The 23,142-nt window shown below is 45.5% G+C and overlaps 11 non-coding genes and 5 pseudogenes across 11 annotated transcripts; all 16 read left to right on the top strand.

The window, feature by feature from the left end:
• Positions 1–317: 317 nt before the first annotated feature.
• Positions 318–519, top strand: LOC141220681 (U2 spliceosomal RNA; annotated as a pseudogene).
• Positions 520–1,632: 1,113 nt separating this feature from the next.
• LOC141220590 (U2 spliceosomal RNA) lies at positions 1,633–1,823 on the top strand. Its single transcript, XR_012288794.1, has one exon. It is a non-coding gene; the product is annotated as a U2 spliceosomal RNA (small nuclear RNA).
• Positions 1,824–2,944: 1,121 nt separating this feature from the next.
• Positions 2,945–3,135, top strand: LOC141220589 (U2 spliceosomal RNA). The gene has a single exon (XR_012288793.1). It is a non-coding gene; the product is annotated as a U2 spliceosomal RNA (small nuclear RNA).
• Positions 3,136–4,250: 1,115 nt separating this feature from the next.
• On the top strand, positions 4,251–4,342 carry LOC141220767 (U2 spliceosomal RNA; annotated as a pseudogene).
• A 789-nt stretch (positions 4,343–5,131) lies between these two features.
• Positions 5,132–5,312, top strand: LOC141220665 (U2 spliceosomal RNA; annotated as a pseudogene).
• Positions 5,313–6,427: 1,115 nt separating this feature from the next.
• LOC141220587 (U2 spliceosomal RNA) lies at positions 6,428–6,618 on the top strand. Its single transcript, XR_012288792.1, has one exon. It is a non-coding gene; the product is annotated as a U2 spliceosomal RNA (small nuclear RNA).
• A 1,115-nt stretch (positions 6,619–7,733) lies between these two features.
• LOC141220586 (U2 spliceosomal RNA) lies at positions 7,734–7,924 on the top strand. Its single transcript, XR_012288791.1, has one exon. It is a non-coding gene; the product is annotated as a U2 spliceosomal RNA (small nuclear RNA).
• A 1,115-nt stretch (positions 7,925–9,039) lies between these two features.
• LOC141220584 (U2 spliceosomal RNA) lies at positions 9,040–9,230 on the top strand. Its single transcript, XR_012288789.1, has one exon. It is a non-coding gene; the product is annotated as a U2 spliceosomal RNA (small nuclear RNA).
• Positions 9,231–10,345: 1,115 nt separating this feature from the next.
• On the top strand, positions 10,346–10,536 carry LOC141220583 (U2 spliceosomal RNA). The gene has a single exon (XR_012288788.1). It is a non-coding gene; the product is annotated as a U2 spliceosomal RNA (small nuclear RNA).
• A 1,115-nt stretch (positions 10,537–11,651) lies between these two features.
• On the top strand, positions 11,652–11,743 carry LOC141220766 (U2 spliceosomal RNA; annotated as a pseudogene).
• A 1,663-nt stretch (positions 11,744–13,406) lies between these two features.
• Positions 13,407–13,587, top strand: LOC141220673 (U2 spliceosomal RNA; annotated as a pseudogene).
• A 1,115-nt stretch (positions 13,588–14,702) lies between these two features.
• On the top strand, positions 14,703–14,893 carry LOC141220582 (U2 spliceosomal RNA). Its single transcript, XR_012288787.1, has one exon. It is a non-coding gene; the product is annotated as a U2 spliceosomal RNA (small nuclear RNA).
• Positions 14,894–16,008: 1,115 nt separating this feature from the next.
• Positions 16,009–16,199, top strand: LOC141220581 (U2 spliceosomal RNA). The gene has a single exon (XR_012288786.1). It is a non-coding gene; the product is annotated as a U2 spliceosomal RNA (small nuclear RNA).
• Positions 16,200–17,314: 1,115 nt separating this feature from the next.
• On the top strand, positions 17,315–17,505 carry LOC141220580 (U2 spliceosomal RNA). The gene has a single exon (XR_012288785.1). It is a non-coding gene; the product is annotated as a U2 spliceosomal RNA (small nuclear RNA).
• A 1,115-nt stretch (positions 17,506–18,620) lies between these two features.
• On the top strand, positions 18,621–18,811 carry LOC141220578 (U2 spliceosomal RNA). Its single transcript, XR_012288783.1, has one exon. It is a non-coding gene; the product is annotated as a U2 spliceosomal RNA (small nuclear RNA).
• Positions 18,812–19,929: 1,118 nt separating this feature from the next.
• On the top strand, positions 19,930–20,120 carry LOC141220471 (U2 spliceosomal RNA). The gene has a single exon (XR_012288678.1). It is a non-coding gene; the product is annotated as a U2 spliceosomal RNA (small nuclear RNA).
• The last annotated feature ends 3,022 nt before the right edge of the window (positions 20,121–23,142 follow it).

Here is a 23,142-nt window from a genome sequence, read left to right as displayed (position 1 = left end):
GGTTTTGTGGAATTGCCGGAACTTGTATGTGTTTAAAAATGAGCGTTTTGAGGTGGATGATTGTGTTAAAATGGTCCTTGAGAAGTTATATTTCTATTATAAATGTGATATGAAAGGTGGGATGGATGCAGAGGGAGTATGGAAATTCCGGAAATGGAAACATATAATTAGTCTGTAATTTTGTTTTTTTCTGATGTGTATATTGCATTTTTTCAATTTAACTGGATAATAAAAGAAACCATCATGATGAGTTTTAAACGATAAATGATTGTGGAATGGTTGTTTTTTTCAGATGAGGAGACGACCTTTTATTCTGCATTATTGTTTTAAACCTGAATGGTTTTGTAAAAAAAAAAAAAAAAAAAATCTGTTCTTATCAGTTTAATATCTGATACGTCCCCTATCTGGGGACCATATATTAAATGGATTTTTAGAACAGGGAGATGGAAAAAGAGCTTGCTCTGTCCACTCCACGCATTGACCTGGTATTGCAGTATCTCCAGGACCGGTGCACCCCTTCTTTAATGCAGTTTCTAAAATCAGAAAGAATTGAATTCAATGTTTTTTGTTCATTTTGCTTGTTTGTCGGATTTTGGGATGGACTCTTTGGCTTTGCTTTTCTTCTCCTCATTGGATTTTTCATGTTCAAAGTTGCAGAAGCCAGATTACAAGCTCATTTTGGTTCAACTTCAGCAACTGTGCATTGCATTGCCATGTAATGTGATGCAATGCTATCTTTCTAGCTCTCCCTTTTTACTTCCTTTTGGATAAACAGACATATTAGGCAAGCATTGGAGCTTTCACCTAAATAACTACAGGTGGTGAGATAAGCTGCACAATATAATTGACCTTTCAGTATATTGTTGCACACACACCATCTATTTAGCAAATGCCCTTGTTATCAACAGCAGCCTTTTAAACTCACCTGAGCTAACAGGTATGTGCGCTGGTTACTCTGCTGCGCTTAAAATTTCTTTTTTGGTTTGCTACAATGCCTTTTCTGAAACGTTGTCTCCTTCTGCTGGAACACTGACTTCTTTCATTTAATGCCTGCAGACTATAAAAGAGAACCCAACCCAAAAAGTTTGGTTGATTAGTCTGTGGCATTCTGTTAAACTGTTGCTTATGGCGGTCTCTGTGAGCTTCTCAGCGACATTCAGCCAGCCAGGTATCCTGCCTGCAGTAGATGGAATGTGGCAATGGAACGCTGGCTGCGCGTGTCATAATAGGCTCTGAGCCTTTATATACCTGTGCACAGCAGCAGCCACCTTCAGTCTGCTGCTGGACAGCCAGCAGCAGCAGCAGCAGGAGAGGTATGTAATCAGGAGCCCTCCTGCTAAGGGTAGACAGCTGCTCGTTCCACCCCACCCCCCGCCTTAATTGGTTCTCCTCCCTTCCAACGGTGTTGAGGCGGGTGGGAACAGCAGGGGGTGAAGGTGCTGTGTTTAAAGAGGTGGAGTTATGCAGATCTAAAACGCGTGGATTGCAGCAGCAGCAAGCCGAAAAGTGCAGGCATGTAAGGGATCTAGAGGTTGACAACATGTCTTCTTAACGGGAGTCCAGGAGCTCATCTCCACAAATGGACTTTTCAGGATCCTTGGGTGGCTCCGTAGTTTGAAACCAATTCTGGTTATCGCTTCTCGGCCTTTTGGCTAAGATCAAGTGTAGTATCTGTTCTTATCAGTTTAATATCTGATACGTCCCCTATCTGGGGACCATATATTAAATGGATTTTTAGAACAGGGAGATGGAAAAAGAGCTTGCTCTGTCCACTCCACGCATTGACCTGGTATTGCAGTATCTCCAGGACCGGTGCACCCCTTCTTTAATGCAGTTTCTAAAATCAGAAAGAATTGAATTCAATGTTTTTTGTTCATTTTGCTTGTTTGTCGGATTTTGGGATGGACTCTTTGGCTTTGCTTTTCTTCTCCTCATTGGATTTTTCATGTTCAAAGTTGCAGAAGCCAGATTACAAGCTCATTTTGGTTCAACTTCAGCAACTGTGCATTGCATTGCCATGTAATGTGATGCAATGCTATCTTTCTAGCTCTCCCTTTTTACTTCCTTTTGGATAAACAGACATATTAGGCAAGCATTTTGGAGCTTTCACCTAAATAACTACAGGTGGTGAGATAAGCTGCACAATATAATTGACCTTTCAGTATATTGTTGCACACACACCATCTATTTAGCAAATGCCCTTGTTATCAACAGCAGCCTTTTAAACTCACCTGAGCTAACAGGTATGTGCGCTGGTTACTCTGCTGCGCTTAAAATTTCTTTTTTGGTTTGCTACAATGCCTTTTCTGAAACGTTGTCTCCTTCTGCTGGAACACTGACTTCTTTCATTTAATGCCTGCAGACTATAAAAGAGAACCCAACCCAAAAAGTTTGGTTGATTAGTCTGTGGCATTCTGTTAAACTGTTGCTTATGGCGGTCTCTGTGAGCTTCTCAGCGACATTCAGCCAGCCAGGTATCCTGCCTGCAGTAGATGGAATGTGGCAATGGAACGCTGGCTGCGCGTGTCATAATAGGCTCTGAGCCTTTATATACCTGTGCACAGCAGCAGCCACCTTCAGTCTGCTGCTGGACAGCCAGCAGCAGCAGCAGCAGCAGCAGGAGAGGTATGTAATCAGGAGCCCTCCTGCTAAGGGTAGACAGCTGCTCGTTCCACCCCACCCCCTGCCTTAATTGGTTCTCCTCCCTTCCAACGGTGTTGAGGCGGGTGGGAACAGCAGGGGGTGAAGGTGCTGTGTTTAAAGAGGTGGAGTTATGCAGATCTAAAACGCGTGGATTGCAGCAGCAGCAAGCCGAAAAGTGCAGGCATGTAAGGGATCTAGAGGTTGACAACATGTCTTCTTAACGGGAGTCCAGGAGCTCATCTCCACAAATGGACTTTTCAGGATCCTTGGGTGGCTCCGTAGTTTGAAACCAATTCTGGTTATCGCTTCTCGGCCTTTTGGCTAAGATCAAGTGTAGTATCTGTTCTTATCAGTTTAATATCTGATACGTCCCCTATCTGGGGACCATATATTAAATGGATTTTTAGAACAGGGAGATGGAAAAAGAGCTTGCTCTGTCCACTCCACGCATTGACCTGGTATTGCAGTATCTCCAGGACCGGTGCACCCCTTCTTTAATGCAGTTTCTAAAATCAGAAAGAATTGAATTCAATGTTTTTTGTTCATTTTGCTTGTTTGTCGGATTTTGGGATGGACTCTTTGGCTTTGCTTTTCTTCTCCTCATTGGATTTTTCATGTTCAAAGTTGCAGAAGCCAGATTACAAGCTCATTTTGGTTCAACTTCAGCAACTGTGCATTGCATTGCCATGTAATGTGATGCAATGCTATCTTTCTAGCTCTCCCTTTTTACTTCCTTTTGGATAAACAGACATATTAGGCAAGCATTTTGGAGCTTTCACCTAAATAACTACAGGTGGTGAGATAAGCTGCACAATATAATTGACCTTTCAGTATATTGTTGCACACACACCATCTATTTAGCAAATGCCCTTGTTATCAACAGCAGCCTTTTAAACTCACCTGAGCTAACAGGTATGTGCGCTGGTTACTCTGCTGCGCTTAAAATTTCTTTTTTGGTTTGCTACAATGCCTTTTCTGAAACGTTGTCTCCTTCTGCTGGAACACTGACTTCTTTCATTTAATGCCTGCAGACTATAAAAGAGAACCCAACCCAAAAAGTTTGGTTGATTAGTCTGTGGCATTCTGTTAAACTGTTGCTTATGGCGGTCTCTGTGAGCTTCTCAGCGACATTCAGCCAGCCAGGTATCCTGCCTGCAGTAGATGGAATGTGGCAATGGAACGCTGGCTGCGCGTGTCATAATAGGCTCTGAGCCTTTATATACCTGTGCACAGCAGCAGCCACCTTCAGTCTGCTGCTGGACAGCCAGCAGCAGCAGCAGCAGGAGAGGTATGTAATCAGGAGCCCTCCTGCTAAGGGTAGACAGCTGCTCGTTCCACCCCACCCCCCGCCTTAATTGGTTCTCCTCCCTTCCAACGGTGTTGAGGCGGGTGGGAACAGCAGGGGGTGAAGGTGCTGTGTTTAAAGAGGTGGAGTTATGCAGATCTAAAACGCGTGGATTGCAGCAGCAGCAAGCCGAAAAGTGCAGGCATGTAAGGGATCTAGAGGTTGACAACATGTCTTCTTAACGGGAGTCCAGGAGCTCATCTCCACAAATGGACTTTTCAGGATCCTTGGGTGGCTCCGTAGTTTGAAACCAATTCTGGTTATCGCTTCTCGGCCTTTTGGCTAAGATCAAGTGTAGTATCTTTCGAAAAGGCGGTTTTGGATGTTGGCCGCCCTAGTAGATTGATACATTATGCACACTGGGGTTTAGGCGCTTGTTAGTACGCCAGGTGGCTAATATAGTCATCTGGTGGAAAGCATGGCCCCCCAGGATCGACGCCATTGGGCCGGGGAAGATCGAAAGCCCGAAGTGTGAAGTGCCCCAGGAGTGGTGACCCTGGGGTGCCTTAACTCACTGGGATTGGGAACCCCACTTGAGTTTATGGCACATTTGCACAAGCACTTCAAATTTTCTTTCTTCGCACACACCCTTATTCCGGGCCTTCTGGCCTTAGGATGGGGAATTTTTCAATTCCCGGTCGAAGGTCCGGGCAGTATTATACTGTGAAACCTTCACTATTTATTTAATTTCTTTGTCACTGTGTGTCCACTTATTCACGTGTGTCACGTCCTACTAGGATTTTGTTGGGATGCGGTTCCCTTACGGGTTCCTCTCTTGGCAGGTCTAGGGGGGGAGTGTGTGGCCATCAGGTTCCGCTCCCCCCTGAACCCCCCTGGCTCTCCTCTTTCGGGAGGAGAGCGTTGTTGGCTCCCCTCTTCTGGGAGGGGAGCACAGTCTTTGGCTCCCAGTGCCTTGCTCGGGTGAGAACTCGGGCAGGTGCTGGGGGTAAGATTGGGTCGCCTCTGGCTTCGGCTGGAGGTGGCTTTTTGTCCCTGTTCCTCGCTGTGGCCTTTTGGCTCGGAGGGACGGGGAATGGTATGGGGGACCCTTCTCCTTCTGGAGAGGGTTTCAAGAAGACCAGCATCCTAGTGCACTTTTTTTGTGGCACTTGTCACTTTTTTAAGCGCACTCGGGTTTTGTACACGAATTCGGGCTTTCGATAAAAAAAAATCTGTTCTTATCAGTTTAATATCTGATACGTCCCCTATCTGGGGACCATATATTAAATGGATTTTTAGAACAGGGAGATGGAAAAAGAGCTTGCTCTGTCCACTCCACGCATTGACCTGGTATTGCAGTATCTCCAGGACCGGTGCACCCCTTCTTTAATGCAGTTTCTAAAATCAGAAAGAATTGAATTCAATGTTTTTTGTTCATTTTGCTTGTTTGTCGGATTTTGGGATGGACTCTTTGGCTTTGCTTTTCTTCTCCTCATTGGATTTTTCATGTTCAAAGTTGCAGAAGCCAGATTACAAGCTCATTTTGGTTCAACTTCAGCAACTGTGCATTGCATTGCCATGTAATGTGATGCAATGCTATCTTTCTAGCTCTCCCTTTTTACTTCCTTTTGGATAAACAGACATATTAGGAAAGCATTTTGGAGCTTTCACCTAAATAACTACAGGTGATGAGATAAGCTGCACAATATAATTGACCTTTCAGTATATTGTTGCACACACACCATCTATTTAGCAAATGCCCTTGTTATCAACAGCAGCCTTTTAAACTCACCTGAGCTAACAGGTATGTGCGCTGGTTACTCTGCTGCGCTTAAAATTTCTTTTTTGGTTTGCTACAATGCCTTTTCTGAAACGTTGTCTCCTTCTGCTGGAACACTGACTTCTTTCATTTAATGCCTGCAGACTATAAAAGAGAACCCAACCCAAAAAGTTTGGTTGATTAGTCTGTGGCATTCTGTTAAACTGTTGCTTATGGCGGTCTCTGTGAGCTTCTCAGCGACATTCAGCCAGCCAGGTATCCTGCCTGCAGTAGATGGAATGTGGCAATGGAACGCTGGCTGCGCGTGTCATAATAGGCTCTGAGCCTTTATATACCTGTGCACAGCAGCAGCCACCTTCAGTCTGCTGCTGGACAGCCAGCAGCAGCAGCAGCAGGAGAGGTATGTAATCAGGAGCCCTCCTGCTAAGGGTAGACAGCTGCTCGTTCCACCCCACCCCCCGCCTTAATTGGTTCTCCTCCCTTCCAACGGTGTTGAGGCGGGTGGGAACAGCAGGGGGTGAAGGTGCTGTGTTTAAAGAGGTGGAGTTATGCAGATCTAAAACGCGTGGATTGCAGCAGCAGCAAGCCGAAAAGTGCAGGCATGTAAGGGATCTAGAGGTTGACAACATGTCTTCTTAACGGGAGTCCAGGAGCTCATCTCCACAAATGGACTTTTCAGGATCCTTGGGTGGCTCCGTAGTTTGAAACCAATTCTGGTTATCGCTTCTCGGCCTTTTGGCTAAGATCAAGTGTAGTATCTGTTCTTATCAGTTTAATATCTGATACGTCCCCTATCTGGGGACCATATATTAAATGGATTTTTAGAACAGGGAGATGGAAAAAGAGCTTGCTCTGTCCACTCCACGCATTGACCTGGTATTGCAGTATCTCCAGGACCGGTGCACCCCTTCTTTAATGCAGTTTCTAAAATCAGAAAGAATTGAATTCAATGTTTTTTGTTCATTTTGCTTGTTTGTCGGATTTTGGGATGGACTCTTTGGCTTTGCTTTTCTTCTCCTCATTGGATTTTTCATGTTCAAAGTTGCAGAAGCCAGATTACAAGCTCATTTTGGTTCAACTTCAGCAACTGTGCATTGCATTGCCATGTAATGTGATGCAATGCTATCTTTCTAGCTCTCCCTTTTTACTTCCTTTTGGATAAACAGACATATTAGGCAAGCATTTTGGAGCTTTCACCTAAATAACTACAGGTGGTGAGATAAGCTGCACAATATAATTGACCTTTCAGTATATTGTTGCACACACACCATCTATTTAGCAAATGCCCTTGTTATCAACAGCAGCCTTTTAAACTCACCTGAGCTAACAGGTATGTGCGCTGGTTACTCTGCTGCGCTTAAAATTTCTTTTTTGGTTTGCTACAATGCCTTTTCTGAAACGTTGTCTCCTTCTGCTGGAACACTGACTTCTTTCATTTAATGCCTGCAGACTATAAAAGAGAACCCAACCCAAAAAGTTTGGTTGATTAGTCTGTGGCATTCTGTTAAACTGTTGCTTATGGCGGTCTCTGTGAGCTTCTCAGCGACATTCAGCCAGCCAGGTATCCTGCCTGCAGTAGATGGAATGTGGCAATGGAACGCTGGCTGCGCGTGTCATAATAGGCTCTGAGCCTTTATATACCTGTGCACAGCAGCAGCCACCTTCAGTCTGCTGCTGGACAGCCAGCAGCAGCAGCAGCAGGAGAGGTATGTAATCAGGAGCCCTCCTGCTAAGGGTAGACAGCTGCTCGTTCCACCCCACCCCCCGCCTTAATTGGTTCTCCTCCCTTCCAACGGTGTTGAGGCGGGTGGGAACAGCAGGGGGTGAAGGTGCTGTGTTTAAAGAGGTGGAGTTATGCAGATCTAAAACGCGTGGATTGCAGCAGCAGCAAGCCGAAAAGTGCAGGCATGTAAGGGATCTAGAGGTTGACAACATGTCTTCTTAACGGGAGTCCAGGAGCTCATCTCCACAAATGGACTTTTCAGGATCCTTGGGTGGCTCCGTAGTTTGAAACCAATTCTGGTTATCGCTTCTCGGCCTTTTGGCTAAGATCAAGTGTAGTATCTGTTCTTATCAGTTTAATATCTGATACGTCCCCTATCTGGGGACCATATATTAAATGGATTTTTAGAACAGGGAGATGGAAAAAGAGCTTGCTCTGTCCACTCCACGCATTGACCTGGTATTGCAGTATCTCCAGGACCGGTGCACCCCTTCTTTAATGCAGTTTCTAAAATCAGAAAGAATTGAATTCAATGTTTTTTGTTCATTTTGCTTGTTTGTCGGATTTTGGGATGGACTCTTTGGCTTTGCTTTTCTTCTCCTCATTGGATTTTTCATGTTCAAAGTTGCAGAAGCCAGATTACAAGCTCATTTTGGTTCAACTTCAGCAACTGTGCATTGCATTGCCATGTAATGTGATGCAATGCTATCTTTCTAGCTCTCCCTTTTTACTTCCTTTTGGATAAACAGACATATTAGGCAAGCATTTTGGAGCTTTCACCTAAATAACTACAGGTGGTGAGATAAGCTGCACAATATAATTGACCTTTCAGTATATTGTTGCACACACACCATCTATTTAGCAAATGCCCTTGTTATCAACAGCAGCCTTTTAAACTCACCTGAGCTAACAGGTATGTGCGCTGGTTACTCTGCTGCGCTTAAAATTTCTTTTTTGGTTTGCTACAATGCCTTTTCTGAAACGTTGTCTCCTTCTGCTGGAACACTGACTTCTTTCATTTAATGCCTGCAGACTATAAAAGAGAACCCAACCCAAAAAGTTTGGTTGATTAGTCTGTGGCATTCTGTTAAACTGTTGCTTATGGCGGTCTCTGTGAGCTTCTCAGCGACATTCAGCCAGCCAGGTATCCTGCCTGCAGTAGATGGAATGTGGCAATGGAACGCTGGCTGCGCGTGTCATAATAGGCTCTGAGCCTTTATATACCTGTGCACAGCAGCAGCCACCTTCAGTCTGCTGCTGGACAGCCAGCAGCAGCAGCAGCAGGAGAGGTATGTAATCAGGAGCCCTCCTGCTAAGGGTAGACAGCTGCTCGTTCCACCCCACCCCCCGCCTTAATTGGTTCTCCTCCCTTCCAACGGTGTTGAGGCGGGTGGGAACAGCAGGGGGTGAAGGTGCTGTGTTTAAAGAGGTGGAGTTATGCAGATCTAAAACGCGTGGATTGCAGCAGCAGCAAGCCGAAAAGTGCAGGCATGTAAGGGATCTAGAGGTTGACAACATGTCTTCTTAACGGGAGTCCAGGAGCTCATCTCCACAAATGGACTTTTCAGGATCCTTGGGTGGCTCCGTAGTTTGAAACCAATTCTGGTTATCGCTTCTCGGCCTTTTGGCTAAGATCAAGTGTAGTATCTGTTCTTATCAGTTTAATATCTGATACGTCCCCTATCTGGGGACCATATATTAAATGGATTTTTAGAACAGGGAGATGGAAAAAGAGCTTGCTCTGTCCACTCCACGCATTGACCTGGTATTGCAGTATCTCCAGGACCGGTGCACCCCTTCTTTAATGCAGTTTCTAAAATCAGAAAGAATTGAATTCAATGTTTTTTGTTCATTTTGCTTGTTTGTCGGATTTTGGGATGGACTCTTTGGCTTTGCTTTTCTTCTCCTCATTGGATTTTTCATGTTCAAAGTTGCAGAAGCCAGATTACAAGCTCATTTTGGTTCAACTTCAGCAACTGTGCATTGCATTGCCATGTAATGTGATGCAATGCTATCTTTCTAGCTCTCCCTTTTTACTTCCTTTTGGATAAACAGACATATTAGGCAAGCATTTTGGAGCTTTCACCTAAATAACTACAGGTGGTGAGATAAGCTGCACAATATAATTGACCTTTCAGTATATTGTTGCACACACACCATCTATTTAGCAAATGCCCTTGTTATCAACAGCAGCCTTTTAAACTCACCTGAGCTAACAGGTATGTGCGCTGGTTACTCTGCTGCGCTTAAAATTTCTTTTTTGGTTTGCTACAATGCCTTTTCTGAAACGTTGTCTCCTTCTGCTGGAACACTGACTTCTTTCATTTAATGCCTGCAGACTATAAAAGAGAACCCAACCCAAAAAGTTTGGTTGATTAGTCTGTGGCATTCTGTTAAACTGTTGCTTATGGCGGTCTCTGTGAGCTTCTCAGCGACATTCAGCCAGCCAGGTATCCTGCCTGCAGTAGATGGAATGTGGCAATGGAACGCTGGCTGCGCGTGTCATAATAGGCTCTGAGCCTTTATATACCTGTGCACAGCAGCAGCCACCTTCAGTCTGCTGCTGGACAGCCAGCAGCAGCAGCAGCAGGAGAGGTATGTAATCAGGAGCCCTCCTGCTAAGGGTAGACAGCTGCTCGTTCCACCCCACCCCCCGCCTTAATTGGTTCTCCTCCCTTCCAACGGTGTTGAGGCGGGTGGGAACAGCAGGGGGTGAAGGTGCTGTGTTTAAAGAGGTGGAGTTATGCAGATCTAAAACGCGTGGATTGCAGCAGCAGCAAGCCGAAAAGTGCAGGCATGTAAGGGATCTAGAGGTTGACAACATGTCTTCTTAACGGGAGTCCAGGAGCTCATCTCCACAAATGGACTTTTCAGGATCCTTGGGTGGCTCCGTAGTTTGAAACCAATTCTGGTTATCGCTTCTCGGCCTTTTGGCTAAGATCAAGTGTAGTATCTGTTCTTATCAGTTTAATATCTGATACGTCCCCTATCTGGGGACCATATATTAAATGGATTTTTAGAACAGGGAGATGGAAAAAGAGCTTGCTCTGTCCACTCCACGCATTGACCTGGTATTGCAGTATCTCCAGGACCGGTGCACCCCTTCTTTAATGCAGTTTCTAAAATCAGAAAGAATTGAATTCAATGTTTTTTGTTCATTTTGCTTGTTTGTCGGATTTTGGGATGGACTCTTTGGCTTTGCTTTTCTTCTCCTCATTGGATTTTTCATGTTCAAAGTTGCAGAAGCCAGATTACAAGCTCATTTTGGTTCAACTTCAGCAACTGTGCATTGCATTGCCATGTAATGTGATGCAATGCTATCTTTCTAGCTCTCCCTTTTTACTTCCTTTTGGATAAACAGACATATTAGGCAAGCATTTTGGAGCTTTCACCTAAATAACTACAGGTGGTGAGATAAGCTGCACAATATAATTGACCTTTCAGTATATTGTTGCACACACACCATCTATTTAGCAAATGCCCTTGTTATCAACAGCAGCCTTTTAAACTCACCTGAGCTAACAGGTATGTGCGCTGGTTACTCTGCTGCGCTTAAAATTTCTTTTTTGGTTTGCTACAATGCCTTTTCTGAAACGTTGTCTCCTTCTGCTGGAACACTGACTTCTTTCATTTAATGCCTGCAGACTATAAAAGAGAACCCAACCCAAAAAGTTTGGTTGATTAGTCTGTGGCATTCTGTTAAACTGTTGCTTATGGCGGTCTCTGTGAGCTTCTCAGCGACATTCAGCCAGCCAGGTATCCTGCCTGCAGTAGATGGAATGTGGCAATGGAACGCTGGCTGCGCGTGTCATAATAGGCTCTGAGCCTTTATATACCTGTGCACAGCAGCAGCCACCTTCAGTCTGCTGCTGGACAGCCAGCAGCAGCAGCAGCAGGAGAGGTATGTAATCAGGAGCCCTCCTGCTAAGGGTAGACAGCTGCTCGTTCCACCCCACCCCCCGCCTTAATTGGTTCTCCTCCCTTCCAACGGTGTTGAGGCGGGTGGGAACAGCAGGGGGTGAAGGTGCTGTGTTTAAAGAGGTGGAGTTATGCAGATCTAAAACGCGTGGATTGCAGCAGCAGCAAGCCGAAAAGTGCAGGCATGTAAGGGATCTAGAGGTTGACAACATGTCTTCTTAACGGGAGTCCAGGAGCTCATCTCCACAAATGGACTTTTCAGGATCCTTGGGTGGCTCCGTAGTTTGAAACCAATTCTGGTTATCGCTTCTCGGCCTTTTGGCTAAGATCAAGTGTAGTATCTTTCGAAAAGGCGGTTTTGGATGTTGGCCGCCCTAGTAGATTGATACATTATGCACACTGGGGTTTAGGCGCTTGTTAGTACGCCAGGTGGCTAATATAGTCATATGGTGGAAAGCATGGCCCCCCAGGATCGACGCCATTGGGCCGGGGAAGATCGAAAGCCCGAAGTGTGAAGTGCCCCAGGAGTGGTGACCCTGGGGTGCCTTAACTCACTGGGATTGGGAACCCCACTTGAGTTTATGGCACATTTGCACAAGCACTTCAAATTTTCTTTCTTCGCACACACCCTTATTCCGGGCCTTCTGGCCTTAGGATGGGGAATTTTTCAATTCCCGGTCGAAGGTCCGGGCAGTATTATACTGTGAAACCTTCACTATTTATTTAATTTCTTTGTCACTGTGTGTCCACTTATTCACGTGTGTCACGTCCTACTAGGATTTTGTCGGGATGCGGTTCCCTTACGGGTTCCTCTCTTGGCAGGTCTAGGGGGGGAGTGTGTGGCCATCAGGTTCCGCTCCCCCCTGAACCCCCCTGGCTCTCCTCTTTCGGGAGGAGAGCGTTGTTGGCTCCCCTTTTCCGGGAGGGGAGCACAGTCTTTGGCTCCCAGTGCCTTGCTCGGGTGAGAACTCGGGCAGGTGCTGGGGGTAAGATTGGGTCGCCTCTGGCTTCGGCTGGAGGTGGCTTTTTGTCCCTGTTCCTCGCTGTGGCCTTTTGGCTCGGAGGGACGGGGAATGGTTTGGGGGACCCTTCTCCTTTTGGAGAGGGTTTCAAGAAGACCAGCATCCTAGTGCACTTTTTTTGTGGCACTTGTCACTTTTTTAAGCGCACTCGGGTTTTGTACACGATTTCGGGCTTTCAAAAAAAAAAAAAAAATCTTTCGAAAAGGCGGTTTTGGATGTTGGCCGCCCTAGTAGATTGATACATTATGCACACTGGGGTTTAGGCGCTTGTTAGTACGCCAGGTGGCTAATATAGTCATCTGGTGGAAAGCATGGCCCCCCAGGATCGACGCCATTGGGCCGGGGAAGATCGAAAGCCCGAAGTGTGAAGTGCCCCAGGAGTGGTGACCCTGGGGTGCCTTAACTCACTGGGATTGGGAACCCCACTTGAGTTTATGGCACATTTGCACAAGCACTTCAAATTTTCTTTCTTCGCACACACCCTTATTCCGGGCCTTCTGGCCTTAGGATGGGGAATTTTTCAATTCCCGGTCGAAGGTCCGGGCAGTATTATACTGTGAAACCTTCACTATTTATTTAATTTCTTTGTCACTGTGTGTCCACTTATTCACGTGTGTCACGTCCTACTAGGATTTTGTCGGGATGCGGTTCCCTTACGGGTTCCTCTCTTGGCAGGTCTAGGGGGGGGTGTGTGGCCATCAGGTTCCGCTCCCCCCTGAACCCCCCTGGCTCTCCTCTTTCGGGAGGAGAGCGTTGTTGGCTCCCCTCTTCCGGGAGGGGAGCACAGTCTTTGGCTCCCAGTGCCTTGCTCGGGTGAGAACTCGGGCAGGTGCTGGGGGTAAGATTGGGTCGCCTCTGGCTTCGGCTGGAGGTGGCTTTTTGTCCCTGTTCCTCGCTGTGGCCTTTTGGCTCGGAGGGACGGGGAATGGTTTGGGGGACCCTTCTCCTTTTGGAGAGGGTTTCAAGAAGACCAGCATCCTAGTGCACTTTTTTTGTGGCACTTGTCACTTTTTTAAGCGCACTCGGGTTTTGTACACGAATTCGGGCTTTCGATAAAAAAAAATCTGTTCTTATCAGTTTAATATCTGATACGTCCCCTATCTGGGGACCATATATTAAATGGATTTTTAGAACAGGGAGATGTGAAAAGAGCTTGCTCTGTCCACTCCACGCATTGACCTGGTATTGCAGTATCTCCAGGACCGGTGCACCCCTTCTTTAATGCAGTTTCTAAAATCAGAAAGAATTGAATTCAATGTTTTTTGTTCATTTTGCTTGTTTGTCGGATTTTGGGATGGACTCTTTGGCTTTGCTTTTCTTCTCCTCATTGGATTTTTCATGTTCAAAGTTGCAGAAGCCAGATTACAAGCTCATTTTGGTTCAACTTCAGCAACTGTGCATTGCATTGCCATGTAATGTGATGCAATGCTATCTTTCTAGCTCTCCCTTTTTACTTCCTTTTGGATAAACAGACATATTAGGCAAGCATTTTGGAGCTTTCACCTAAATAACTACAGGTGGTGAGATAAGCTGCACAATATAATTGACCTTTCAGTATATTGTTGCACACACACCATCTATTTAGCAAATGCCCTTGTTATCAACAGCAGCCTTTTAAACTCACCTGAGCTAACAGGTATGTGCGCTGGTTACTCTGCTGCGCTTAAAATTTCTTTTTTGGTTTGCTACAATGCCTTTTCTGAAACGTTGTCTCCTTCTGCTGGAACACTGACTTCTTTCATTTAATGCCTGCAGACTATAAAAGAGAACCCAACCCAAAAAGTTTGGTTGATTAGTCTGTGGCATTCTGTTAAACTGTTGCTTATGGCGGTCTCTGTGAGCTTCTCAGCGACATTCAGCCAGCCAGGTATCCTGCCTGCAGTAGATGGAATGTGGCAATGGAACGCTGGCTGCGCGTGTCATAATAGGCTCTGAGCCTTTATATACCTGTGCACAGCAGCAGCCACCTTCAGTCTGCTGCTGGACAGCCAGCAGCAGCAGCAGCAGGAGAGGTATGTAATCAGGAGCCCTCCTGCTAAGGGTAGACAGCTGCTCGTTCCACCCCACCCCCCGCCTTAATTGGTTCTCCTCCCTTCCAACGGTGTTGAGGCGGGTGGGAACAGCAGGGGGTGAAGGTGCTGTGTTTAAAGAGGTGGAGTTATGCAGATCTAAAACGCGTGGATTGCAGCAGCAGCAAGCCGAAAAGTGCAGGCATGTAAGGGATCTAGAGGTTGACAACATGTCTTCTTAACGGGAGTCCAGGAGCTCATCTCCACAAATGGACTTTTCAGGATCCTTGGGTGGCTCCGTAGTTTGAAACCAATTCTGGTTATCGCTTCTCGGCCTTTTGGCTAAGATCAAGTGTAGTATCTGTTCTTATCAGTTTAATATCTGATACGTCCCCTATCTGGGGACCATATATTAAATGGATTTTTAGAACAGGGAGATGGAAAAAGAGCTTGCTCTGTCCACTCCACGCATTGACCTGGTATTGCAGTATCTCCAGGACCGGTGCACCCCTTCTTTAATGCAGTTTCTAAAATCAGAAAGAATTGAATTCAATGTTTTTTGTTCATTTTGCTTGTTTGTCGGATTTTGGGATGGACTCTTTGGCTTTGCTTTTCTTCTCCTCATTGGATTTTTCATGTTCAAAGTTGCAGAAGCCAGATTACAAGCTCATTTTGGTTCAACTTCAGCAACTGTGCATTGCATTGCCATGTAATGTGATGCAATGCTATCTTTCTAGCTCTCCCTTTTTACTTCCTTTTGGATAAACAGACATATTAGGCAAGCATTTTGGAGCTTTCACCTAAATAACTACAGGTGGTGAGATAAGCTGCACAATATAATTGACCTTTCAGTATATTGTTGCACACACACCATCTATTTAGCAAATGCCCTTGTTATCAACAGCAGCCTTTTAAACTCACCTGAGCTAACAGGTATGTGCGCTGGTTACTCTGCTGCGCTTAAAATTTCTTTTTTGGTTTGCTACAATGCCTTTTCTGAAACGTTGTCTCCTTCTGCTGGAACACTGACTTCTTTCATTTAATGCCTGCAGACTATAAAAGAGAACCCAACCCAAAAAGTTTGGTTGATTAGTCTGTGGCATTCTGTTAAACTGTTGCTTATGGCGGTCTCTGTGAGCTTCTCAGCGACATTCAGCCAGCCAGGTATCCTGCCTGCAGTAGATGGAATGTGGCAATGGAACGCTGGCTGCGCGTGTCATAATAGGCTCTGAGCCTTTATATACCTGTGCACAGCAGCAGCCACCTTCAGTCTGCTGCTGGACAGCCAGCAGCAGCAGCAGCAGGAGAGGTATGTAATCAGGAGCCCTCCTGCTAAGGGTAGACAGCTGCTCGTTCCACCCCACCCCCCGCCTTAATTGGTTCTCCTCCCTTCCAACGGTGTTGAGGCGGGTGGGAACAGCAGGGGGTGAAGGTGCTGTGTTTAAAGAGGTGGAGTTATGCAGATCTAAAACGCGTGGATTGCAGCAGCAGCAAGCCGAAAAGTGCAGGCATGTAAGGGATCTAGAGGTTGACAACATGTCTTCTTAACGGGAGTCCAGGAGCTCATCTCCACAAATGGACTTTTCAGGATCCTTGGGTGGCTCCGTAGTTTGAAACCAATTCTGGTTATCGCTTCTCGGCCTTTTGGCTAAGATCAAGTGTAGTATCTGTTCTTATCAGTTTAATATCTGATACGTCCCCTATCTGGGGACCATATATTAAATGGATTTTTAGAACAGGGAGATGGAAAAAGAGCTTGCTCTGTCCACTCCACGCATTGACCTGGTATTGCAGTATCTCCAGGACCGGTGCACCCCTTCTTTAATGCAGTTTCTAAAATCAGAAAGAATTGAATTCAATGTTTTTTGTTCATTTTGCTTGTTTGTCGGATTTTGGGATGGACTCTTTGGCTTTGCTTTTCTTCTCCTCATTGGATTTTTCATGTTCAAAGTTGCAGAAGCCAGATTACAAGCTCATTTTGGTTCAACTTCAGCAACTGTGCATTGCATTGCCATGTAATGTGATGCAATGCTATCTTTCTAGCTCTCCCTTTTTACTTCCTTTTGGATAAACAGACATATTAGGCAAGCATTTTGGAGCTTTCACCTAAATAACTACAGGTGGTGAGATAAGCTGCACAATATAATTGACCTTTCAGTATATTGTTGCACACACACCATCTATTTAGCAAATGCCCTTGTTATCAACAGCAGCCTTTTAAACTCACCTGAGCTAACAGGTATGTGCGCTGGTTACTCTGCTGCGCTTAAAATTTCTTTTTTGGTTTGCTACAATGCCTTTTCTGAAACGTTGTCTCCTTCTGCTGGAACACTGACTTCTTTCATTTAATGCCTGCAGACTATAAAAGAGAACCCAACCCAAAAAGTTTGGTTGATTAGTCTGTGGCATTCTGTTAAACTGTTGCTTATGGCGGTCTCTGTGAGCTTCTCAGCGACATTCAGCCAGCCAGGTATCCTGCCTGCAGTAGATGGAATGTGGCAATGGAACGCTGGCTGCGCGTGTCATAATAGGCTCTGAGCCTTTATATACCTGTGCACAGCAGCAGCCACCTTCAGTCTGCTGCTGGACAGCCAGCAGCAGCAGCAGCAGGAGAGGTATGTAATCAGGAGCCCTCCTGCTAAGGGTAGACAGCTGCTCGTTCCACCCCACCCCCCGCCTTAATTGGTTCTCCTCCCTTCCAACGGTGTTGAGGCGGGTGGGAACAGCAGGGGGTGAAGGTGCTGTGTTTAAAGAGGTGGAGTTATGCAGATCTAAAACGCGTGGATTGCAGCAGCAGCAAGCCGAAAAGTGCAGGCATGTAAGGGATCTAGAGGTTGACAACATGTCTTCTTAACGGGAGTCCAGGAGCTCATCTCCACAAATGGACTTTTCAGGATCCTTGGGTGGCTCCGTAGTTTGAAACCAATTCTGGTTATCGCTTCTCGGCCTTTTGGCTAAGATCAAGTGTAGTATCTGTTCTTATCAGTTTAATATCTGATACGTCCCCTATCTGGGGACCATATATTAAATGGATTTTTAGAACAGGGAGATGGAAAAAGAGCTTGCTCTGTCCACTCCACGCATTGACCTGGTATTGCAGTATCTCCAGGACCGGTGCACCCCTTCTTTAATGCAGTTTCTAAAATCAGAAAGAATTGAATTCAATGTTTTTTGTTCATTTTGCTTGTTTGTCGGATTTTGGGATGGACTCTTTGGCTTTGCTTTTCTTCTCCTCATTGGATTTTTCATGTTCAAAGTTGCAGAAGCCAGATTACAAGCTCATTTTGGTTCAACTTCAGCAACTGTGCATTGCATTGCCATGTAATGTGATGCAATGCTATCTTTCTAGCTCTCCCTTTTTACTTCCTTTTGGATAAACAGACATATTAGGCAAGCATTTTGGAGCTTTCACCTAAATAACTACAGGTGGTGAGATAAGCTGCACAATATAATTGACCTTTCAGTATATTGTTGCACACACACCATCTATTTAGCAAATGCCCTTGTTATCAACAGCAGCCTTTTAAACTCACCTGAGCTAACAGGTATGTGCGCTGGTTACTCTGCTGCGCTTAAAATTTCTTTTTTGGTTTGCTACAATGCCTTTTCTGAAACGTTGTCTCCTTCTGCTGGAACACTGACTTCTTTCATTTAATGCCTGCAGACTATAAAAGAGAACCCAACCCAAAAAGTTTGGTTGATTAGTCTGTGGCATTCTGTTAAACTGTTGCTTATGGCGGTCTCTGTGAGCTTCTCAGCGACATTCAGCCAGCCAGGTATCCTGCCTGCAGTAGATGGAATGTGGCAATGGAACGCTGGCTGCGCGTGTCATAATAGGCTCTGAGCCTTTATATACCTGTGCACAGCAGCAGCCACCTTCAGTCTGCTGCTGGACAGCCAGCAGCAGCAGCAGCAGGAGAGGTATGTAATCAGGAGCCCTCCTGCTAAGGGTAGACAGCTGCTCGTTCCACCCCACCCCCCGCCTTAATTGGTTCTCCTCCCTTCCAACGGTGTTGAGGCGGGTGGGAACAGCAGGGGGTGAAGGTGCTGTGTTTAAAGAGGTGGAGTTATGCAGATCTAAAACGCGTGGATTGCAGCAGCAGCAAGCCGAAAAGTGCAGGCATGTAAGGGATCTAGAGGTTGACAACATGTCTTCTTAACGGGAGTCCAGGAGCTCATCTCCACAAATGGACTTTTCAGGATCCTTGGGTGGCTCCGTAGTTTGAAACCAATTCTGGTTATCGCTTCTCGGCCTTTTGGCTAAGATCAAGTGTAGTATCTGTTCTTATCAGTTTAATATCTGATACGTCCCCTATCTGGGGACCATATATTAAATGGATTTTTAGAACAGGGAGATGGAAAAAGAGCTTGCTCTGTCCACTCCACGCATTGACCTGGTATTGCAGTATCTCCAGGACCGGTGCACCCCTTCTTTAATGCAGTTTCTAAAATCAGAAAGAATTGAATTCAATGTTTTTTGTTCATTTTGCTTGTTTGTCGGATTTTGGGATGGACTCTTTGGCTTTGCTTTTCTTCTCCTCATTGGATTTTTCATGTTCAAAGTTGCAGAAGCCAGATTACAAGCTCATTTTGGTTCAACTTCAGCAACTGTGCATTGCATTGCCATGTAATGTGATGCAATGCTATCTTTCTAGCTCTCCCTTTTTACTTCCTTTTGGATAAACAGACATATTAGGCAAGCATTTTGGAGCTTTCACCTAAATAACTACAGGTGGTGAGATAAGCTGCACAATATAATTGACCTTTCAGTATATTGTTGCACACACACCATCTATTTAGCAAATGCCCTTGTTATCAACAGCAGCCTTTTAAACTCACCTGAGCTAACAGGTATGTGCGCTGGTTACTCTGCTGCGCTTAAAATTTCTTTTTTGGTTTGCTACAATGCCTTTTCTGAAACGTTGTCTCCTTCTGCTGGAACACTGACTTCTTTCATTTAATGCCTGCAGACTATAAAAGAGAACCCAACCCAAAAAGTTTGGTTGATTAGTCTGTGGCATTCTGTTAAACTGTTGCTTATGGCGGTCTCTGTGAGCTTCTCAGCGACATTCAGCCAGCCAGGTATCCTGCCTGCAGTAGATGGAATGTGGCAATGGAACGCTGGCTGCGCGTGTCATAATAGGCTCTGAGCCTTTATATACCTGTGCACAGCAGCAGCCACCTTCAGTCTGCTGCTGGACAGCCAGCAGCAGCAGCAGCAGCAGGAGAGGTATGTAATCAGGAGCCCTCCTGCTAAGGGTAGACAGCTGCTCGTTCCACCCCACCCCCCGCCTTAATTGGTTCTCCTCCCTTCCAACGGTGTTGAGGCGGGTGGGAACAGCAGGGGGTGAAGGTGCTGTGTTTAAAGAGGTGGAGTTATGCAGATCTAAAACGCGTGGATTGCAGCAGCAGCAAGCCGAAAAGTGCAGGCATGTAAGGGATCTAGAGGTTGACAACATGTCTTCTTAACGGGAGTCCAGGAGCTCATCTCCACAAATGGACTTTTCAGGATCCTTGGGTGGCTCCGTAGTTTGAAACCAATTCTGGTTATCGCTTCTCGGCCTTTTGGCTAAGATCAAGTGTAGTATCTGTTCTTATCAGTTTAATATCTGATACGTCCCCTATCTGGGGACCATATATTAAATGGATTTTTAGAACAGGGAGATGGAAAAAGAGCTTGCTCTGTCCACTCCACGCATTGACCTGGTATTGCAGTATCTCCAGGATCGGTGCACCCCTTCTTTAATGCAGTTTCTAAAATCAGAAAGAATTGAATTCAATGTTTTTTGTTCATTTTGCTTGTTTGTCGGATTTTGGGATGGACTCTTTGGCTTTGCTTTTCTTCTCCTCATTGGATTTTTCATGTTCAAAGTTGCAGAAGCCAGATTACAAGCTCATTTTGGTTCAACTTCAGCAACTGTGCATTGCATTGCCATGTAATGTGATGCAATGCTATCTTTCTAGCTCTCCCTTTTTACTTCCTTTTGGATAAACAGACATATTAGGCAAGCATTTTGGAGCTTTCACCTAAATAACTACAGGTGGTGAGATAAGCTGCACAATATAATTGACCTTTCAGTATATTGTTGCACACACACCATCTATTTAGCAAATGCCCTTGTTATCAACAGCAGCCTTTTAAACTCACCTGAGCTAACAGGTATGTGCGCTGGTTACTCTGCTGCGCTTAAAATTTCTTTTTTGGTTTGCTACAATGCCTTTTCTGAAACGTTGTCTCCTTCTGCTGGAACACTGACTTCTTTCATTTAATGCCTGCAGACTATAAAAGAGAACCCAACCCAAAAAGTTTGGTTGATTAGTCTGTGGCATTCTGTTAAACTGTTGCTTATGGCGGTCTCTGTGAGCTTCTCAGCGACATTCAGCCAGCCAGGTATCCTGCCTGCAGTAGATGGAATGTGGCAATGGAACGCTGGCTGCGCGTGTCATAATAGGCTCTGAGCCTTTATATACCTGTGCACAGCAGCAGCCACCTTCAGTCTGCTGCTGGACAGCCAGCAGCAGCAGCAGCAGGAGAGGTATGTAATCAGGAGCCCTCCTGCTAAGGGTAGACAGCTGCTCGTTCCACCCCACCCCCCGCCTTAATTGGTTCTCCTCCCTTCCAACGGTGTTGAGGCGGGTGGGAACAGCAGGGGGTGAAGGTGCTGTGTTTAAAGAGGTGGAGTTATGCAGATCTAAAACGCGTGGATTGCAGCAGCAGCAAGCCGAAAAGTGCAGGCATGTAAGGGATCTAGAGGTTGACAACATGTCTTCTTAACGGGAGTCCAGGAGCTCATCTCCACAAATGGACTTTTCAGGATCCTTGGGTGGCTCCGTAGTTTGAAACCAATTCTGGTTATCGCTTCTCGGCCTTTTGGCTCAGATCGGGGTGTTTGCCTCGGTCTGGGCTGAGGGGTGCGTATTTTCGGCTCGTGTGGTGGAGAAAGCGATCCGTGCCTTGGGCATTACAATGGCGGCTGTAAAGAATACCGTGCGATTGGAGGTTATTGAGGACCACAGACATAACATCGGCTTGGAATTTATTGTCCGGAATATAGTGATGGAATTGACGGGATTTAAACTGGAGAAGATTTTTTGTATCCAGGAGTTTCCTAAAGCTGGTAATTATGACATTTCTTTCTACTTGGAAGCAGACTGTTTGACTTTCTTTCAGCGTTTAAAAGAGAAAAGACATCGTGAGTATTTACAATTTATAATCCCTAAGCCTTTGTTTTCTAATATTGAAAGGCCCATTACTGTACACATGTATAACCCGTTTGTGGAGATCCCTTTGATTAGAGCTTTCTTATCACGGTATTGCTCAGTAATAAGGGGGGGAATCATGCAAAAGAATATTTTTGCTGTTTTCAATGGGAATGTGAAATTTTGGGCTCGTTTCAAATCTGACCCTGAGGGTATTGGTGGAACCATGCACCCACCTGCAAATTTCTCCATTGGAGGAAATAGAGGATTCCTACATTATCCTGGTCAGCCCTCTTTTTGTAGGAAATGTTTTTGTTATGGCCATATAGCTGCGGAATGTACCTCTGATGTAACTTGTAGGAATTGTAAAAAATCAGGGCATGAAGCCTTTGAATGTCCCTATCCTGCAATATGTGACTTATGTGGTGAAAATGGCCACACTTGTAGATCATGTCCTAATGTTAGCCGTCAGGTTTTTTTGGCGCGTCTTAATACTGAGAGACGTAGGACATGGGGGGAGAGACAGGGGGCTCCTCAGGCACAGGAGGGCCCTACTGAAATCCCTCGTGTTGTTCCTGAAACTACTACAATGGTGGAGGAAGTGGTGGATTTTATTCCCACTGTGGCTGAGGTGCATGATATCACTGTAGAGGGAAATCTTGGAGACCAGGTGCAGCCTGACGTGGGTGTGGCACCACCTGTAGAGTTGCCTTCTGGGTCAGGGGCTGAGACGGCTCTCAGTGAGGTAATTGAGGAGGTGGAAAGCTCTGAGGAGATGTCTGCCCCAAGTTCCGTTGACATACAGTGGTCAGTTTCTCCAGAGGAAATAGAGGCTGCCAGGATGCCTTCAGCTGAAAATGCTGCCATCGTTTGTAAAGCCTTGGCCAAACAGAAGAAGACTGGTAAAACTGTAAAGAGGTTACAAAAGAAGAAATTTGAGTCTTTTGAGTCTCACAACCCTTTTTCCGTCCTATCTGACTCTGGGGAGGACTCACATTTGAATGAACCTTATAAGGCCACTCCCATATCACCTAGTGAAGGTTTCTTAGAGGAAAAGGATGTGGCAGGCTTGGAGAGCCTATTTGAATTTTCTGAGGTGGCCTGAGACATGTTGATTTCCTTTTCTGGTCTTCCCGGTCTCCATAACCTGCATTGACACCTATGGTCCTGCGGCTGAAAATAATCTCCCAGAATGTACGTATGTTTGCATCAGCGACAAAGCGTGCCACTGTTCTGGACTATTTGGCATCTAAGGGCTGTGACATTATATGTGTTCAAGAATGTGGTTTATCTAAATTTCCTAAACAAAATGAGTGGCTGTATGGGGAGGCAGTGTGGTCCTTTTCTAATACTAACAGAAATGATGGCATTGGAATCCTTATCCAAAACAGAGACATTCGCTTAAAACAGAAAACTATTATTCTGGAAGGAAGATGTGCTTGTATCACTCTATCATACCTTGGTTGGGACTTTAAACTAATTTGCATATATGCAAATGTGGATAAAAATGAGCGCTTATCACTCTTCAAAAAATTGACTTTTTTTTTGCATGGCAAGTTGCC

Source organism: Phyllobates terribilis, unplaced genomic scaffold (genome assembly GCF_046119375.1).
Source record: "Phyllobates terribilis strain yellow unplaced genomic scaffold, ASM4611937v1 Scaffold_298__1_contigs__length_2340664, whole genome shotgun sequence".
In the NCBI taxonomy this organism is placed as follows: Eukaryota; Metazoa; Chordata; class Amphibia; order Anura; family Dendrobatidae; genus Phyllobates; species Phyllobates terribilis.
Note: the sequence above shows the minus strand (reverse complement) of the source record. Positions and strands in the feature narration are given on the sequence as shown.